The sequence below is a fragment of the Rhinatrema bivittatum genome, chromosome 6, assembly GCF_901001135.1.
Source record: "Rhinatrema bivittatum chromosome 6, aRhiBiv1.1, whole genome shotgun sequence".
NCBI lineage: Eukaryota > Metazoa > Chordata > Amphibia > Gymnophiona > Rhinatrematidae > Rhinatrema > Rhinatrema bivittatum.
Window position 1 is genome coordinate 140,407,772 of NC_042620.1, and position 16,617 is coordinate 140,424,388.

A 16,617-nucleotide genomic window follows, 5' to 3' on the forward strand; every position below is an offset into this window, starting at 1 on the left:
TCAAAAAAAATGATATTGTCTTCAAAAGTTATTGCAGCATATAATGCTGCGCTGGTTCATCATTCCTTAAACTAACTTCTCCATTCTTCAAACAGATAAAACAAAAATGCGATTTTAGGAAAAGGAGATGCTCTTTTCTATAAAAAAATAAAAAAAACATAATATTATGGGTGACAGTGAGGTATAATATATGGCTTACGAATAAACATAGTATATGTATGCCCTGCACACAGTTAAGTAGAGTCTGTTTTCCTTTGCTGAACAGATGTTGGTAGCTATGCGGCAGGTAGCTTCTTACTGCATACCACAAGCCACTGCTTATCACGAAGATTGTTTGCAGTGGTTTGGAAAGCTGGCTTTCATAACTGGCAGACATTTTTTACATGTTTGTCAAAGTTCTAAGGCAACGTGTTCTTTTTATGTGCCACGTTGTTTAAAAACAGCTCAGGTGTTTCCTTCCAAGATAGTAACACAGCAGAATGAGCAGACAAGCTGTTGCTACATGCTGACATTTGCATGTGCATAGGAGGAGGTACTGTGTGTTTCACGTGTCTCATAATACAGCTGACAGTTGTTTGCTTGCAGCATATTGAATCCACATTTAAAATAAGATGCCTATGATCTGTAAAATCCTCAAAAGGGGCCATGGTCCATATGGGACCATATTTTAACTTGCTGAATTTTCTACAGACACAGCAGCAAATTACAACATATGGAAATAGTAACTTTTTTAGCCTGCATGTTTTTTGTCTCCAGGCTGATGCAATAAGTATTATATATAACACTATTTAGATTCAGCTCACACCTTTTCATTGGTAGCTGAAGGCAAATCATATTCAGGTAAGTAGGTGTGTCCCCCATCCCCACAGGGCGTACTGTCTAAGGGTTCTATTTACTAAAGGTTTGTTCCCATTTTGTGGCTATGGGGAAAATGCTTAATATCAAGGCTGGTGCAAGCGTATTTGGCTCCCTAGGCGAACCCCTAACTTACCTATTGGCGGCAGCTCCAACACAGCAACTCCCTTCTTTGGCAGTATTGGCTTTCCCCCTCTGGGTTTCATGCTGGTGGGATTTTGCTGCCTGCAAATTTTGGTGCTCTTGGTGACCACCTAGTTTGCCTAAGCCCTGCTTAGTTCATGATCCACCCCCCCGTTTGCAGCTGAGGCAAAAGAGAATGAAGTAGCTCGCTCCATGTCCCAAGGAGCATGAGTGGGAATGAAGTCTGGCCTTCGGATTGCTTAGCCTACAGCTCCAACCACCGGGCCACGCCTCCTTTAACAAGAAACCCTTGCTTTTCGTCTACCCTCAGCTGTGCTCCCTTTTCTTTTGGCTTCAAGAAATGGCACCAAAACAGCTTTGAAGATAGTGGAAAATGATTGCATTGCATTTCTCAGGCAGAAAGCTGGAGAAATCTTTGTTGACTGCTCCAGCTCAGCAAAGGGCCGTCAGACTTTTAGCAACACACTTCAAACGTGAACAGAGACCCTTTAATTATCCTCAGCTTCATAGACAAAACATAATCAGAAAGCGATTACACAGTTTAAGTTGGAAAGAAAGTGATTCCAGTCTTGTTTAATCTCCAAAGTACATTGTTTCTAAAAAAAAAAAAAAAAAAAAAATTGAATCTCATATTTTGCAGAATAATTTTATAAACACTGTTTCATTTAATACTTTCAGGTTCCAACAAGTATTTCAATTTCTAGCTAAAAGAGAAAGTTTCTCAAGGTTGGATGAAGACAAAGAAGCCTTTCATGTGTTTTCTCATCTTTAAAATTTCTCCAAATCCACTGCATTTCAATGGGAGATTAAAACATGTCTCATTTTAAAACTACAAATAACTGTGTGAACATCAAATTTAAAAAAATGATCAGTGAGGTAATCTGCAATAAGACCAGCAACAATTGTTCCTACTTATAACTAGATCTGGTTACATGGTCACTTTTCTTTAACCTTCTAGAAGGCCTGACTATAGCTGTCATTACTACTACAGGCCAGGATATTGCATAAATGTGTCATTTTTTTTTTTTAAAGTCTAGTTCACAAACTATAGCTTTAAAACTAAACTATTAATAACAATTCTATGAGTCAGAGATAGGCCATTTACTGTCCAGAAGAAAAACGAAGCCTGAAGCTTGTTCCATGGACCAGTAAGAGTACAGGGTGCTTCAGAAAAATGGACCCAATAAGCAGCACTATTTAGTTAGATAAGTGGCAACTTATCCTGCTAAGTGGCAGCCACTGAATATCTGGCTGCGATCAGCAGCTGCCACTTGGCTGGATATGTCACTTATCCAGCTAAATAGATAGCTGAATATCTAATGGGAGGGCAATGGGTAGATTAGGGCAGCGCTACTTCCCCGGCTAACTTAATCAGATAAAGCTTATCTGGCTAAGTAGCAGCAAACATGGGGATATTCAGCAGATTAACCGTGCTGAAGAATATCTCATGTAAGTTAGCCGGATATGGTTTATCCGGCTAACTTACGTAGTCATTTCCTCTTGAATATCTACCTCAGAATGTATAGTCCGTGGGATGGAAATTTGTTCCAGCACCTCTCGGATGTTGGTTGGCTGGCTGGCTAATAAGCAGCATTTAATATATACATTAGGAAGTTCCATCTTATCCCTAAAGCAAGAAAAGTCACTGTGATAGCTGTCTAAAAGGGGGAAGGGAGGAGAAAGAACGTCAGGGAAACAGAAACCACAGGATGCAGTAAATTTAGTGCACTAAGAAAAGCCACTACATTTTATCAATCAAAGCTCATGAATAAATTAACTTTTCACATAGTTAGATGACTAACTCTAACAAAGCAAAGCTGCAAAAAACTACAGATATTAGAATTATTTACTAAACTTAATAGTGTAGATGCTCTAGTAAATACTTTTAGTAACTACTATAGTATGAGTGTGGAAGAAGAGTCCTAGTAGTTTTCAGTTACATCTTGAGTCTGGTAACTCTGCTTCCAGAGTCAATCGCTTAGCACGACCCTATCACGATGCATTTGGACACTATCAAGAAGAAATGAACAGGTCAAGCTATGTTTGGTGAACGCTTTCAAGCACCTGCATGCCAACCATTATTCTGCTGCTCTACTGGATTAACTTTTGGGGAAAGAGAAACTAGAAAACCTATGGTAGAACATAAACACACACATAGAAACTGCAAGAAATGGATCAGTCAGGGACCAGTTTTTATTTGGAGAGACCAAGTGGTCCATATGAACCCACAGCGTCTAAATTTCTGTCCTTTTAAGCCTTTGTTGAGTCCTAGGACTGTGCAGCTTTACTACAACCATCTTTAGTGAAGACAAAAGATGTTCTGAGGAAAATAAAGTTGCACACTCCTATGGGATGCTTTTCTGCCTTTAAGTATCTACAGGAGTGCAGTACCCTCTCTCCAAATTATTGATTTGCGTGCCAACGCAGCCTTTTTGAATTCACATTTGGGTTTTATAGAACAAGGTTGTGCCACTTTGGCAGGTAATGTAGCAAAACATGAACTGCTCTCCGATCCATGCTGTAACTGTTCTGTAGACAGAACTTTGTACTATCACATCTCACCCAGTCCATAAATCTTCCAATCACCAGAAAAATATATTGACACGGTAATACAGTAATCCATTTTACTATGCAAGGAAATAAAAGAAAACTCAGCTTCCAGCAACATGTGGCATGTGTGTAACAGCAGAAATAGAGATGTGCAAACGTCTTCAAAATATGTTTGTCGAACAATTCGACAAACCTGTAAAACTTTCAAAGCATCATTAGGTCCATCACATTTTAAGGCACTCTGAAAAATCCAAAGTAAATTCCTTGGGATCTGCTTTGAGATTTTCAGAAAATGTGAAGGGTGATAGTTTTGGAGGAATCTAACTACTGCAGTATTGTTGCTTTAATTACTGGCCTGGGTTAATCACACTAGACATTGCATTTTGGCTGCATTCACTGAGCAGATGAAAATGCTAGGTTTGTATCAGCTGTGGTTTTTCTTCCCGCAAACATCTTGTATTGCCTATCTAGCAAGTGCCCTCAATATGTATTGCCACATCACTTTCTCCGATATACCAGCCATAGAGAATGAAAGAAGGTTGTGCCACGTCGCAGACCTCTAGTTTTTATATGATGCAAAATATAGCAAGAGTTCAATTTCTGTTGGGACAATTGCTAGCTTCTTACCGCATTCAAATTCTGGTTTTGTGACTTCTTTTGGGAAGTACATTGGTTGACTCCAGACATGCCAGGGCTGTATTTTTACCCAAGAAAGTAACTTAGCCATGTACAGATGAAGGATGTGCACTGGCGTATCACGCTTACATATGCATACATTGTATAGTTATGCTCAATGTAAAGCCTTCTATGTCAATATGAATTACTTTATGCCCAGCATGATATTTGCATTGCCCACTCCAACTGTAAAACTAAAATGATAGTATAGATAAATATTTTAGAGCAGAAAAAGAATCAATGTTTAAAGGCAAAAATGAAAACAATTGTAGGTGGATTCCAGACCCATCCCTGGTTCCCTGTGTTATGTACAAATTGAGGTCTAGCAGCTATAGTGGACCAGGCCCAAGGTGCATGGCGTACTGGACAGGAGGCGCTAGACAGCTGAACCTCTCTTTGGCTAGAGCTTATCTCTTAGTTGGCAAACCAGGCACATACCCTGTTATTTCTCTCAAACCCACAACCCTGAGATTAAAAAGCATTCAGGCCAAAGGCAATACTGGTAGTTCGAGCAGGCTAATTTATTTTGAAGAAAAATCACAAAAATCAGGAGCTTACAGACATCCCAGCATGTTAAAGCAAAAAACGTCCCCCATAACCAGCTTCTATTTTGGCCCATACACGGTATCTTAAAATTGCTTCAGACTCTCAACACTAGAAAGTCTATATCAAACAAGCCCTCCAAGAGAAGGGAAGTCGTTGGATGAAACATCCAGCACTGCCTGACATGTATTGTTGATATTTATAATAATAAAACTTTAAATGACAAAAAAACCCCAAAAACATTCCAGTTATGTTTCCTTAGTCTTTTGATTACAGGTAGATGGTGAGACGTCTGAAGAACTTGGCCATGGTCCTCCTAGGGGCTTTGTGGTAGATGCCGAGTTCTTTCCAGGCAATGATACCTTTTAGAGGGTTCTTTTAAAAAGCAGGAACACAGCTGGCAGCTAAACCAAAAAATACACTGCAGCATCAAAAGCCAATCTCTCACTCTCTCTGCTTCTTTACACGGTTCTCTCCAAGTCTTCGTTCTTTTGCAGATTAAAAAAAAACCCAACAACAAACAACAACAACAACAACAACCACCTCTACCTCTAGAGATCTCACCAGAAATATTCCTTATATCACATAAATAAAATCAATAATCCTTTTTTCTGAATATGCGCCAAGATGCTTTGGCTATTGGCGCTAGCTTCCATCTTCTATATCCATGTAAATGTATTCTCAAGATAAATGCTAATACTTTTGTTTTCTTTAGACCAGACCAGTTGCGGGACTTTCTGGAGGCCAAGAAGAAATGCCCGCTTAGTCACCCACGAACCTTCTTGGGTTTGATCCTTACTAACTCTATGGGGTTCTATTTCACCGCCTTTCCTTATTGTTGCTGTATTTAAATTCTCCTCCTCTAGTTTCTAATCCTCCCTCCTTTGGATTTGTGTTTCCATTTAGGAAAATGTTATGTTACTTTGAATTTTGTTTTTTTCTTTAATTTCTTTTTTTCTAAATAATTTTCTCTCCAAAGTTGCTGTACAAAGTCCATTTGCTTTGTATTATTTCTAAAATAATAAATAAAAAGTTTAAAAAAAAAATCAATAACCCTTAACATCATAGGGCACACTATCATGGTGTACCACCATTTTACATAGGCTCCTCAAGAACTTATCCACAACACAAGACAACTATTTTGAGTGACGGGTCACACTTACACTGAGTCCAATAATTTTTCTCATTCATAGTGCAGAGCACTTCATATATTCCAACTTCAGCTGTATTTCTCCTTTTTACAAACAGGATATATAAAATTAAAAAGATGCAGGTGCCAATGAATAGGATCCTTGCATTGGTGAGTGGGTTCTTAAAAGTTTGAGCAGATGGTATAGTGGATCATGCTCACAGCATTCTTCTTTGCTGGACAGGAAAGCCACTCCCATCTGTGGATGAACAATCTAACTTTTTGTATTTCTTCAGGAACACAACAGCTCACAGGTGAACCCAAACTCGTGGACAAGGAGCTCAGTCCTCTAAGTTTTTGGTGTTTCCAATAGTGCCAAAATGTATTAAGCATAAGGGCCTCAATATTGAAACATAAATGTTTAGGAACAGTATGTTAGCCAGATAAGACTAAGAAAAGTTATATCCAGCTTAGGGGTCGTTTTTCAAATCACGATGGGCCGGCTAAGTAGTAACCACTAAATGTAGCCGGATATTCAACAGCCGCTACTTAGCCAGATAAGTCCATAAGTATTCCCCATTCTTCATGTGGTAATTCTGTCCTACATGGGTTACTGCAGTTCTCAGTATATTGTGCCCCCTCCCAGCTCACTGCATAGTTTGTAGCTGGTACAGAATCCCACTGAATGCACTGTCTCCAGGATCAGGCATGGGAAGCATATTACCCTAGTATTAATCAATTCACATTGGCTCCCTATACACCGATGAACAGAGTTCAAGACAGTCTGCCTGACATCTGAGGTCCAGAAAGACACGAGTCATCAGTATTTGAAATCTCATGTGTTGCCTTATGTTCCAGGCCACAATTTGAAAACCATGAATGAGTAAGGCTCCTCTGCCAATTCCTTCACTCAAGGTGTTTCATCGGCCATCATGAAGCAGAGGCATTTTCATGTGCGGCAGCCACATTGTGGAACTTGCTGCCTCTAGAATAAGTCTGTCAATTTAGAAATATGACAAAACCCTGGCTTGTTAAGAAGGCTTTAAACTGATAGATAGATAAGGGTAGAAATATCTTATGGCTTATTGGGTTCTTTCTGCAATATATTTCCCTTCTCTCTCCCTTGGCTTGAAATGATGGATCTCTCATCTATAATTGTCTTTAAGGATCGGTTGCTTAATCTTTAAATTTGGGAACGAAATTTAAAATTCTGTTACCTGTTGAACATATCTTTTTTTTTTTTTTAGCTGGTCAAACTGCCTGCAGGCCTATTACCCACCAAGGGGTTCATGATTATTTTTCCTTCATTATTTTTATTGTACTTAAATCTGTGTACGTAGTGCTGGTATGATTTTGAGTTATACTTGTACAGGAGTCACCTTCTAGTTTTAAAGACCCTCAAGCCACCTACATTATTTGTTGCTGATGTCATGTTTGGGGTTTTTTTGTCTATGGTCATATAGGCATTCTCCTATACTGTACATCTTGATTTTTAAATTCTTATGTTTAATGTCTTTCATTATTTTCCAATGTTGTTCTCTCCACTGTGGGTAACACCAGACAGGCAAAGAGAACAGCATTCAAAAAGTACATAGGATCCCATAAGAACACCTGCTGAAGTGAGGGAGACAAAGAAAGAAATCAGGAAAGCAAAGGGTCAAGCAGAAGAAAGGATTGCCAAAGAGGTAAAGCAAGGAGAGAAACATTTTTCCTACATAAAGAAAGGAGGAAGGCCCAAGATAGGGTAGTGAAATCAAAAGGTGACAAGGAGCAATGTGTGGAGAAAGACGAAGAAAGAACAGAAATATTAAACAAATACTTCAGTTTGCAGTTCAAAGACGACCCTGGAGTTGGACAGTTGCTGGTTGACAAGACCATGGATGGAAGTGGGGCAGATGCAACCCCATTTACAAAAGATAATGTATGAGAGGAACTAGGAAAACTGAAAGTGCACAAGCCCATGGGGCCAGATGGGGCTCATCCCAGGATACTTAGGGGCGATTTTAAAAGGGTTTCTTTAATCTCCTTTCTCTTTCACTCCCTCTCTGTGTTTGTTTCTGCTCATTGTTGTAATATTTAAAAAATGCTTTCACATAAATCCTTTCCTGAATTAAAAATATGAGGTTTATTTAATTTTTTACAATTTTCAGTACACAGCCCAGCTGTAAGATTAGGAGCGCTCATTTAAAGAAGAGGTGGGCTCTTCCCTTGCCTGGTCAAGCAGTCCATTTATGTTTTTATCTGGGATTTTACCAGAGATAATGGCAATATCCCAGAACAATATAACTTCCAGGAAGTTAAAAGGTATTTTTGCCTCAAATAATGATTATAGGCTAAGGTATATCACTTTAGCTCATAGGTAAGAGACTATTTTTTTTTAAAGTAATACTTCTCACACTTTCAGAATTATTTAGCTTTTCACACTTTCTAACAAATTCCAGGAAAATATTCTGTGGCCTTGGCTAAAATTTACATTTATCTGATCTTGTCCTGTCTCTTATCTGGGCAAACTTCATCAAATTTGCATTTAACCACTGTAAGTTTCACACACACACACACCACACACCCCATTCAATCTTAAGTGTGTTCATACCTTCCCTCAGTGTCCTTTTTCCAGGAAAAATGGCACTTAAACAGACTCTGTGAAAGTGTAGCTGTGCCCCCACCTCTCTCTCTCTCTCTCTGCAGGTGCTGCTCTTCTCTCCAAAAGATGGGGGGCTGCTTTTGCAGAAATGAAGGTAAAATCTCAGCAACTCTGTTCCTCCCTCCAGGCTGAAGGGGGGGGAGGGAGAGTTCTCGCAGATGCCTGTGCATCTCCTCCATGCAGTAACATTCAGAGAGAAATGAAAAAGCATGCCACATCTCAGCAATGCTTTCTTTCAGCCCCAGGACTCAGATCTTTTTAAAAAAAAATCTTTACCATCTTATTTTCATATTTTTACCTCTGGTTACAGAGTGACGAAAGAACTGGATCAAAGAAGATCACTCGATATGATTTACTTGTATTTCAGCAAAGCTTTTGATACGATCCCACATAGGAAGCTTGTGAATAAAATGAGACGCTTGGGAGTGGGCACCAAGGTGATGGAGTGAATTACAAAATGGTTAACTGGCAGGATACAGAGTGTAATGGTAAATGGAACCTACTCTGAAGAGAGAATGGTATTCAGTGGAGTGCCACAAGGATTAGTTTTGTTCAATATCTTTATGAATGACATTGTGGAAGGGATAGAAAGTAAAGTTTGTCTATTTGTGGATGAAACTAAGATCTGCAACTGAGTGGACATGCCTGAAGGAGCAAAGAAAATTAAAAGTGTTTTAAGAAAGTTTGAAGAGTGGTCAAAGATTTGGCAACTGGGATTCAATGCCAAGAAGTGAACAGTCATGCATCTGGGATGTGTAATCATAAAGAACTAATGTCGATGGACTGGGAGAGGGATCTTGGAGTGATAGTGTCTGGTGATCTGAAGGCAGCGAAGCAATACAAGGCAATAGCTAAAACCAGAAGAATGCTGGGCTACATAGAGGAATAACCAGTAAGAAAAAGAAGGTGTTAATACCCTTGTACAGGTCATTGGCAAGGCCTGAGCTGGAGTACTGTGTTCAATTCTGGGGACCGTATCTCAAAAAGGATAGAGACAGGATGGAGGTGGTCCAGAGAAAAGCTTCCAAAATGGTGTTGGGTCTGTATTGGAAGACGTATGAAGAGAGGCTGAAGGATCTAAATATGTTTACCTTGGAAGAGAAGAGGTGCAGGGGAGATATGATACAGACATTCAGATACCTGAAAAGTTTTAATCAAAATTTATACCTCTTCTGATGGAAAGGAAACAGTAGAACTACGGGTGTAGGTGGCCTCCGAACTGGGCCCCTGTACCGAGCCCTGGTGTTGGGCTTGGGCCCAGGTTTTGACTAAGGTTGAGGCCCAGGTGTCAGGATCCTTAATAGATCAGGTCAGTGTCAGTCGGGAAATTTCACTACCCTGACAAAATATTCTGGAGAGGCCTGGGTATTTTCTCAAGTCTCGGTATCAGGCCCAGACCTAGACTGAGACCCTGGCATTACTCTCTGACGTAGGCTGTGGCCTGACACAGTTTGGCCTATGCCCTAGGTGAAACCCCAGCCTTGTGCTTAAGCGTAGGCCAGATAGTTTAATTTGGTTAAAATATCCTAATAGGATTTATTTCATTTGGGGGAGGCCCTTAATTCATTTTGGGGACCCCCAAAAGAAACAAAGTGGCCCTTATTCATTACATTTTTCAAGTTTGGTTAAAATGAATGTATATCCCTAGCACTATATAAATGTCAAATAAATAAATCTTCCCATGCTTGTATCTCCCTCTCTTAGCCCTTTCCCACGCCCCTTCACAGCCCTTACTCTCCCATTTCTTTCTCAACACTTCATCTTTCTCTCTGGCTCCCTCCTCCCAGCTTTGTAAACCTTTTTTTCTAGACTAAGAATTTTAGATTGGATGGAGATGGAGATTTTAAACCCGCCTTTCCAATGTATTCAAGGTGCCTTCTGTGTCCCTTTTTGGGTCCGGGAAGCAGTCAATGAGAAAAGTTAAATAAATATTTGAATTCAGATATGATAAAGCCCATCCCCAAAGAACTTACAATATAAGTGGGCAGATGAGACAAGGACACAAGGAGTTTCCCTAGTTCTCAGCCTATTGCATCGCTTACTTGGTAACCACCTCGACCTACCTAGAGCAGAGGCCTCTAGAGCAGCAGCACGAATTGTGACTGAGCATAGTTGTTCTCTCTTCCTACATCTCCTCCCTCCACTGGCAGCACAAAGCAGAGTACAGCCACAGCCGTGGCCAGGAGACCCAAAATGAGGAGGCTGAGCCGGCTGTACAAATGCTATGCGAGCAGCAGAAGAAAGAAGAAGAGCAGCAGCAGCAGCAGCGGAAGTCTATTTTTCTGTCAGCATAAAGCCATGCAGTGTCCCCACGGCCCTCTCCCCCTCTTCCTGGCTTCAAGTTACACCACCAGAAGCCTCCGCAGAGAAAAAGAAGGGGGTTGCATCTCTTGGGACACAAACAGCATGGCTGATTCAGCGGCATCCCAGCTGCTCTACACTGCTGTTTCTGGACCACAGCCAGACGCTTGTGGCTGGAAGAAAGAGTAGTGTGGGAAGCGGGAGACGAGCAGTCAGCCTGGAAGTCTATCGGAAGTTCTTGGGAGACTCGGGCAGCCTGCATACCTTGTGGAGAAGGAAGACCCAGCAATCAAACAAAAATGGCTTCTACTGGCTGCTTCTGGCGTCATTTGGGCTTGGTTTTGGCGGAAAGCAGTTTGTGCCTTTGTGATCTCAGCCAGGTCCCCAGATGATTGTGCCTACCATGGTTTACCTAGACAGAAAGGGGATTTAAAATGGGGGGGGGGGGGCAGGCAAGGGGGAGAAAACCCAACTAGCTGTAAATGAGTCCTTAAGGTAGTCAGTGACAACTGAGCTGGCAGCCCAAGAGAGCAGGAGGAAGCTTTTAGGTCTCCTTTAAAAAAAAAAAAAAAAAAAAGGAATGATCCCCATGTTGGCCTTAATTGGTAGACTTAATCAGATATATTTGAATCATATAACACAGTTTTATTTTGTTGTAAACAGGAGTGGCCCTTGTTTGCACACCTCCAGTCATAGTCACCAAAGAACCTGCAGCCACAAAAAAATCACTGACTTATTTGGCTACTACACTTTGTCAAATTTATGAACTATGAATTGATGTGGCAAAGTTTTCTTTCTGAGAGAGAATAGAATTTCTCAGTGAGGATAGCTGCAGGAGATACTGCAAATAATCACACCAACATTGCCTTGTAGGGTGATAAAATGCCATCAATACTCACCGCGATTGGCCGAATATCACCAATTCTAATCATATACCAGCGCAACACACTGCTTCAGTGGTCATCCCTTGTGCAAAACTTCGAATAAGCAGTCTAATCATTAGAACATACGATTTGCCATACTAGCTCAGACCAAAAGTCCAGCAAGCCCATTTTTGTGCTCTTTCAAATTGCGCTTATTTTTGGTAAATCTGTAAAATCCTTGGTTACTATAGATCTTCCCTATGAGACACTGTACATCCAGTGATAGTTTATCTTCCAGATTTTACCTTGGATAGCTGCCAATGATGCCAACCCTTGTATTATTACAAGATTTTTTTCTCCATTTTTTAGTATTGATATTGCATATAAGAGATAGGATATAATAGAATCACTGTTCTCTAGTCATTTTGTAATATCATAATTGAATAGGAGGCCATTTTCAGGTGACCAGCTTCATTTTTTGTTGGAGTAGTTTTATGCTTACATTACATAAAATGTTTTTACTGAATTGGATAAGAAACTAATAACAATTTGTTAGAAAAAAGCATCTTGCAGTACATGAACTTTCATGGCCATGTATTTCACGATTTATCTGAAGTCACTTAGGATTGCCATAAAAAATTTGAGGAGTGAATTCAATAGTATTAAAGTTAACAACTTCAGTCATGTATCCCATACAATTTAGCATTAATAGTGATAATTTATGAACATAATATAAACTAACTATGACCAGCAAAGTGATTCTTAGATTTAAACAATAACACATTGTGAAATATGATATTTCTTTAAAAATATTTTGGGTGAATACCTCTTTGATTTCACCTTTGACTGAATATATAAGAACTTGCCATACTGGGTTAGACAGAGGATCCATCAAGCCCAGTATTCTGTTTCCAACAGTGGTCAATCCAGGTCACAAGTACCTGGCAAGATCCCAAATAGTAAATAGATTCCATGCTGCTATCAGACAGCAATAAGTAATGGCTATTTCTTAAGGCTACTTGGTTAATAACAGTTTCTTGACTTCTCTTTCAGGAATCTGTTTAAAAAAAGTTTGAACTCAGCTACTCTAACTGCCTTAACCTCATCCTCCAGTAATGAAGTCCAGAGCTTAATCGTGCATTGAGTGAAAAAGAGTTTAAGTGATTTGTTTTCAATGTGCTACTTACTAACCTCATGGAGTTCCCCCTAGTCTGCATTTTTTGAAAGAATAAGTAACCAGCTTACATTTACCCATTCTATTCCACTCATGAGTTTATAGACTTCAATCATATCCCACCACAGCACTCTCTTCTTCATGCTGAAGAGACCCAACCTCTAACCTTTCCTCTAAGGGAGCTGTTCCACCCCTTTATCATTTTGGTCACTTTTTCTGTATCTTTTCCGGCAACTATATCTTTTTTGAGATGCGGTGACCAGAATTGCTCAAAGTGCTCTAACTGCTGTTTATTCCATTTAGATTTGAAGAATGTAACAATTTGATTTTTGAGATTGGAATTTGTAATTGTTTTTCATTAAAATTTGAGGGAAAAGACAAAAATAGACATTTTTATACCGTAGCATCATTTAGCATATATTCATTTGAAATGTAAGAGTGGAGCTCCTATTTAGAGTATTAAATTCTGAATTTATCCTCCTATAAATTGTCACATGTCCGATCTCTTAAAGTCAAATAGATTCCCAATTGTCGCATACACTGGTAAACTATTTTCTCCTTTTATTACATGCTGTAGAACCCTGTTTTAAAAAGAAACTAATATGATTCTACAAAAAAAATGTTAGCGTCTGTCAGCTTTAAAATGAAACATATGTCTGGCATACTAAGGCATATGCTCCACCACAACAGTCACATTTCTAATCAAGAGTATTTTAGTGTTGTGAAAATGCGGTTCCAAAGGAATGGGACTTGTTACAGTCTCAGATAGACTCTCCTTTGGACAAGAATACACAGACTTCCAGTATCAGGCACTGCAGCTGGGCAAATCTGCCGGACTTTGCTCCACTGTCAGCTGTATACACAGAAAAGATGTATGCTCAAACATGACATCCTTACCCTTTGTTTCTCTGTATATGCCAAATTTATCAACAACTGCTGCCTTCACATTAACATATGAAAGATGTAGCTTATTAATATAGATTATCAATAGGTGGCCTGCTGAACACCAGGCACTAATACCTGAAGTAGTGCCAGCCAGCTCTTGGGAATGTCCTCCAGAACTGCAGTGTTAATCGGTAGAAAAGGTGTAACTGGAAAAATGAGTGCACTGCAAGAAGATGTTGTAGAACATTACTCTATAATTGAAGGTTGGATACAAATCTGATGATTTATCACATACTGAAAATCAATTTCCTGGAGCCAGAAAGGAATCATCCACCACTGTTTCTAGTATCGCTTGACCTTGCAAACAAGTTATTTAGCTCAGGTTTTGTTTTAGTCTCATACAAAAAGTCTTTGTCCTTTTTCAGCTTCTTACTAGATCTGTATTGACTATTCTGTTCAATTTATGTTCTAATTTTTTTAGTCTGTCTAATACATTTTGTCCAACAGCAATCTCTGTCATGAAATATCAGACTTAAAATTAGGGATGGATGGACTTCAGCCAACTCACTTCAAATCCAAGCTCAGATCTTTATATTATTAACTGTGTATTTATTTGGGTTGTGAAAGCCAACTTCACCTTGGTTTGAATAGGATTCAGACTATTTTCAAAATCCTTATTTACTCAGAGTGGTTTGGAGCTATGTGAATATGTGCAGACTTGCGCTTATCAGATTATTTGAAGATATTCAGAGATTCATACTATGTCCATTGAAACAAGATCAAAACTGGACAAATATGTAAATACTTCACCATCAATGCATGATAAATAGACTTACTCTATTAGGCACAGATTCTTGGTGATCTGCCTTAATGGGGATCAGCCATTAGGGAGGCTTGGTGTTTTACACACACAGGAAAAGAAAGCACTCAGAATTTAAGATATAGTGAGCCCTACATGTTATAAAAGTCATCAGAATTGCTGTATAACATGCATGCAACAATGATATAATTTGTGAGTTTGTGACTGTTGGTGAATCTGTGCCAGGGATTTAGAAGAAGTATCATATGTGAATTTAAAGTAAAAACAAGAATAAGGTTTGCTTGCTTTGTTTGCAAAGTATAACGGCTTCCAGAGAATTCCCGGGAAATACAGCAAACATGTGAAGTAACAATATTTCATGTACAGTAGCTATTAATCAACATATCACTTTAAAAGTGGCGCATTGAACTTTAATGACTTCAGCTTCATTTGAGAATCTGGAGGATAGGGCTTAAAAATGCATGATGTAATAGGGATTGTATATACAAGTATGCTCTACATTATAGGGGTTGTAAAAATGTATGCATGGGTCCAGTGAAGTACCAGCCCTAATCAATTTCCTTTTTGCAGGGTTTTTTTTCCAGCTACAGTCATAGGCATTTCTACAAAGTGGCAAGTGCCACCCTAATTTAAAAAACAAGATCCAGCAGGGATAAACACCTGCCCGAGCAGATGCAGCAGTCAACCACATGATCTACCTCCTTGCTCCCACAGCTGGCAGCAGGAATTGCATTTAAGTGAGCGTCATCTCTTGCTGATGCGGGGGCCAATCTCACAGCTCTTACTATGAGATAGGTCCCCGGCAGCAGGAGATGTATTTTTAATGTGACTCCTGTTGCCTCATCTGGCTCACACCAGAACCATGAGTGAGGTAGGGTGGCATTGGCCCCCTCCCAAACATAAGAGAACCCACTACCCAGTAGCTGTCAGATCCCATCTTGCTGGCAGCTAAAGATGAGTCCCACTATGGACCAACAACTGCTAGTGGATCCGATCCCACTGGCAGTTGAAGGCAAGTATCAGTAGGCTGCCGCAGAGCCTATCGTGTAACGGCCAAAGTAGAGATGAGACCTTGTGACCCACTGGCTACTGAAGACTATACCCAGCAGACCACTATGGAGCTCATCCTGTGGTAGCTGAAGGAGAAGACCCATGGTCCAGTGGCCTGAAGAAGAGGCAATCTTGATCTTGTAGAGAGAGAGAATGAGTGTGTGAGAGAGTGAGTGAGCCTTTGTGTGTATGTGTGTGAGAAAGAGCCATTGAGTATGAAAGAATGCCTTTATGTGTTTGCATGTGTGTGTTAGGGAGGAAGCCACTGAATATGATAGTGCCTCTGTGTATGTATGTGAGAGGGAATAAGAGCTGAGTGCTGCAGAATACCTTTGTGGGAGGGAGAGAGAGCCACTGAGTGTGAAAGGAGAAATCCTGTATGTGTAAATGAGAGAGCAGAGAGAGAGAGAGAGTGTGTGTGTGTGTGTGAGTGAGAGAGAGACAGAGGGAGAGAGAGCCACTGAGTGTGAGAGAGTTCCTATGTGTACATGTGAGAGGGAGAAAGCCACTGAACATGTGAGTTCCTGTGTGTGTTTTGTGAGAGTGAGAGAGAGAGAGAGAGAGAGAGAGGGAATTACAGCCACTGAGTGATAGAGTGCCTGTGTTGAGTGCCACTGAGTTTGAGAATGTGTGTATGTGTGTGTGTGAGGGAGGGAGAGAGAGCCACTGAGAGTGAGACAGTGCCTCTGTGTGTGTGTGTGTGTGTGTGAGTGTGAAGGAGTGTGTGTGTAAAGGAGTGAATGAATGTGTGTGTTAGAGTGTGAGTATGGAAAAGAGAAAAAGGATAAAGTTTGTGCACCTTCCTCCCTCTCCCTCTAATCCAGTATAGGGTGACTGGAAATAAAATGTTCCCAGGCATGGTGAGCAGATTTTGTTTTTCTATCCCTATTAGTTTTAATTATTGGATGCTATTTGAGATGTCTGTTTTGAAATATTTTATTGCTGTAATATTTCCAGTGCTGCCTTTTCCTGTGTAGGATTATT

The 16,617-nt window shown here is 40.0% G+C and overlaps 1 protein-coding gene across 1 annotated transcript in view; it reads right to left on the bottom strand.

Moving 5' to 3' along the window:
* Positions 1 to 16,617, bottom strand: part of COL5A2 (collagen type V alpha 2 chain) — a 333,570-nt gene that overhangs the window by 230,956 nt on the left and 85,997 nt on the right. The window lies entirely within an intron of this gene.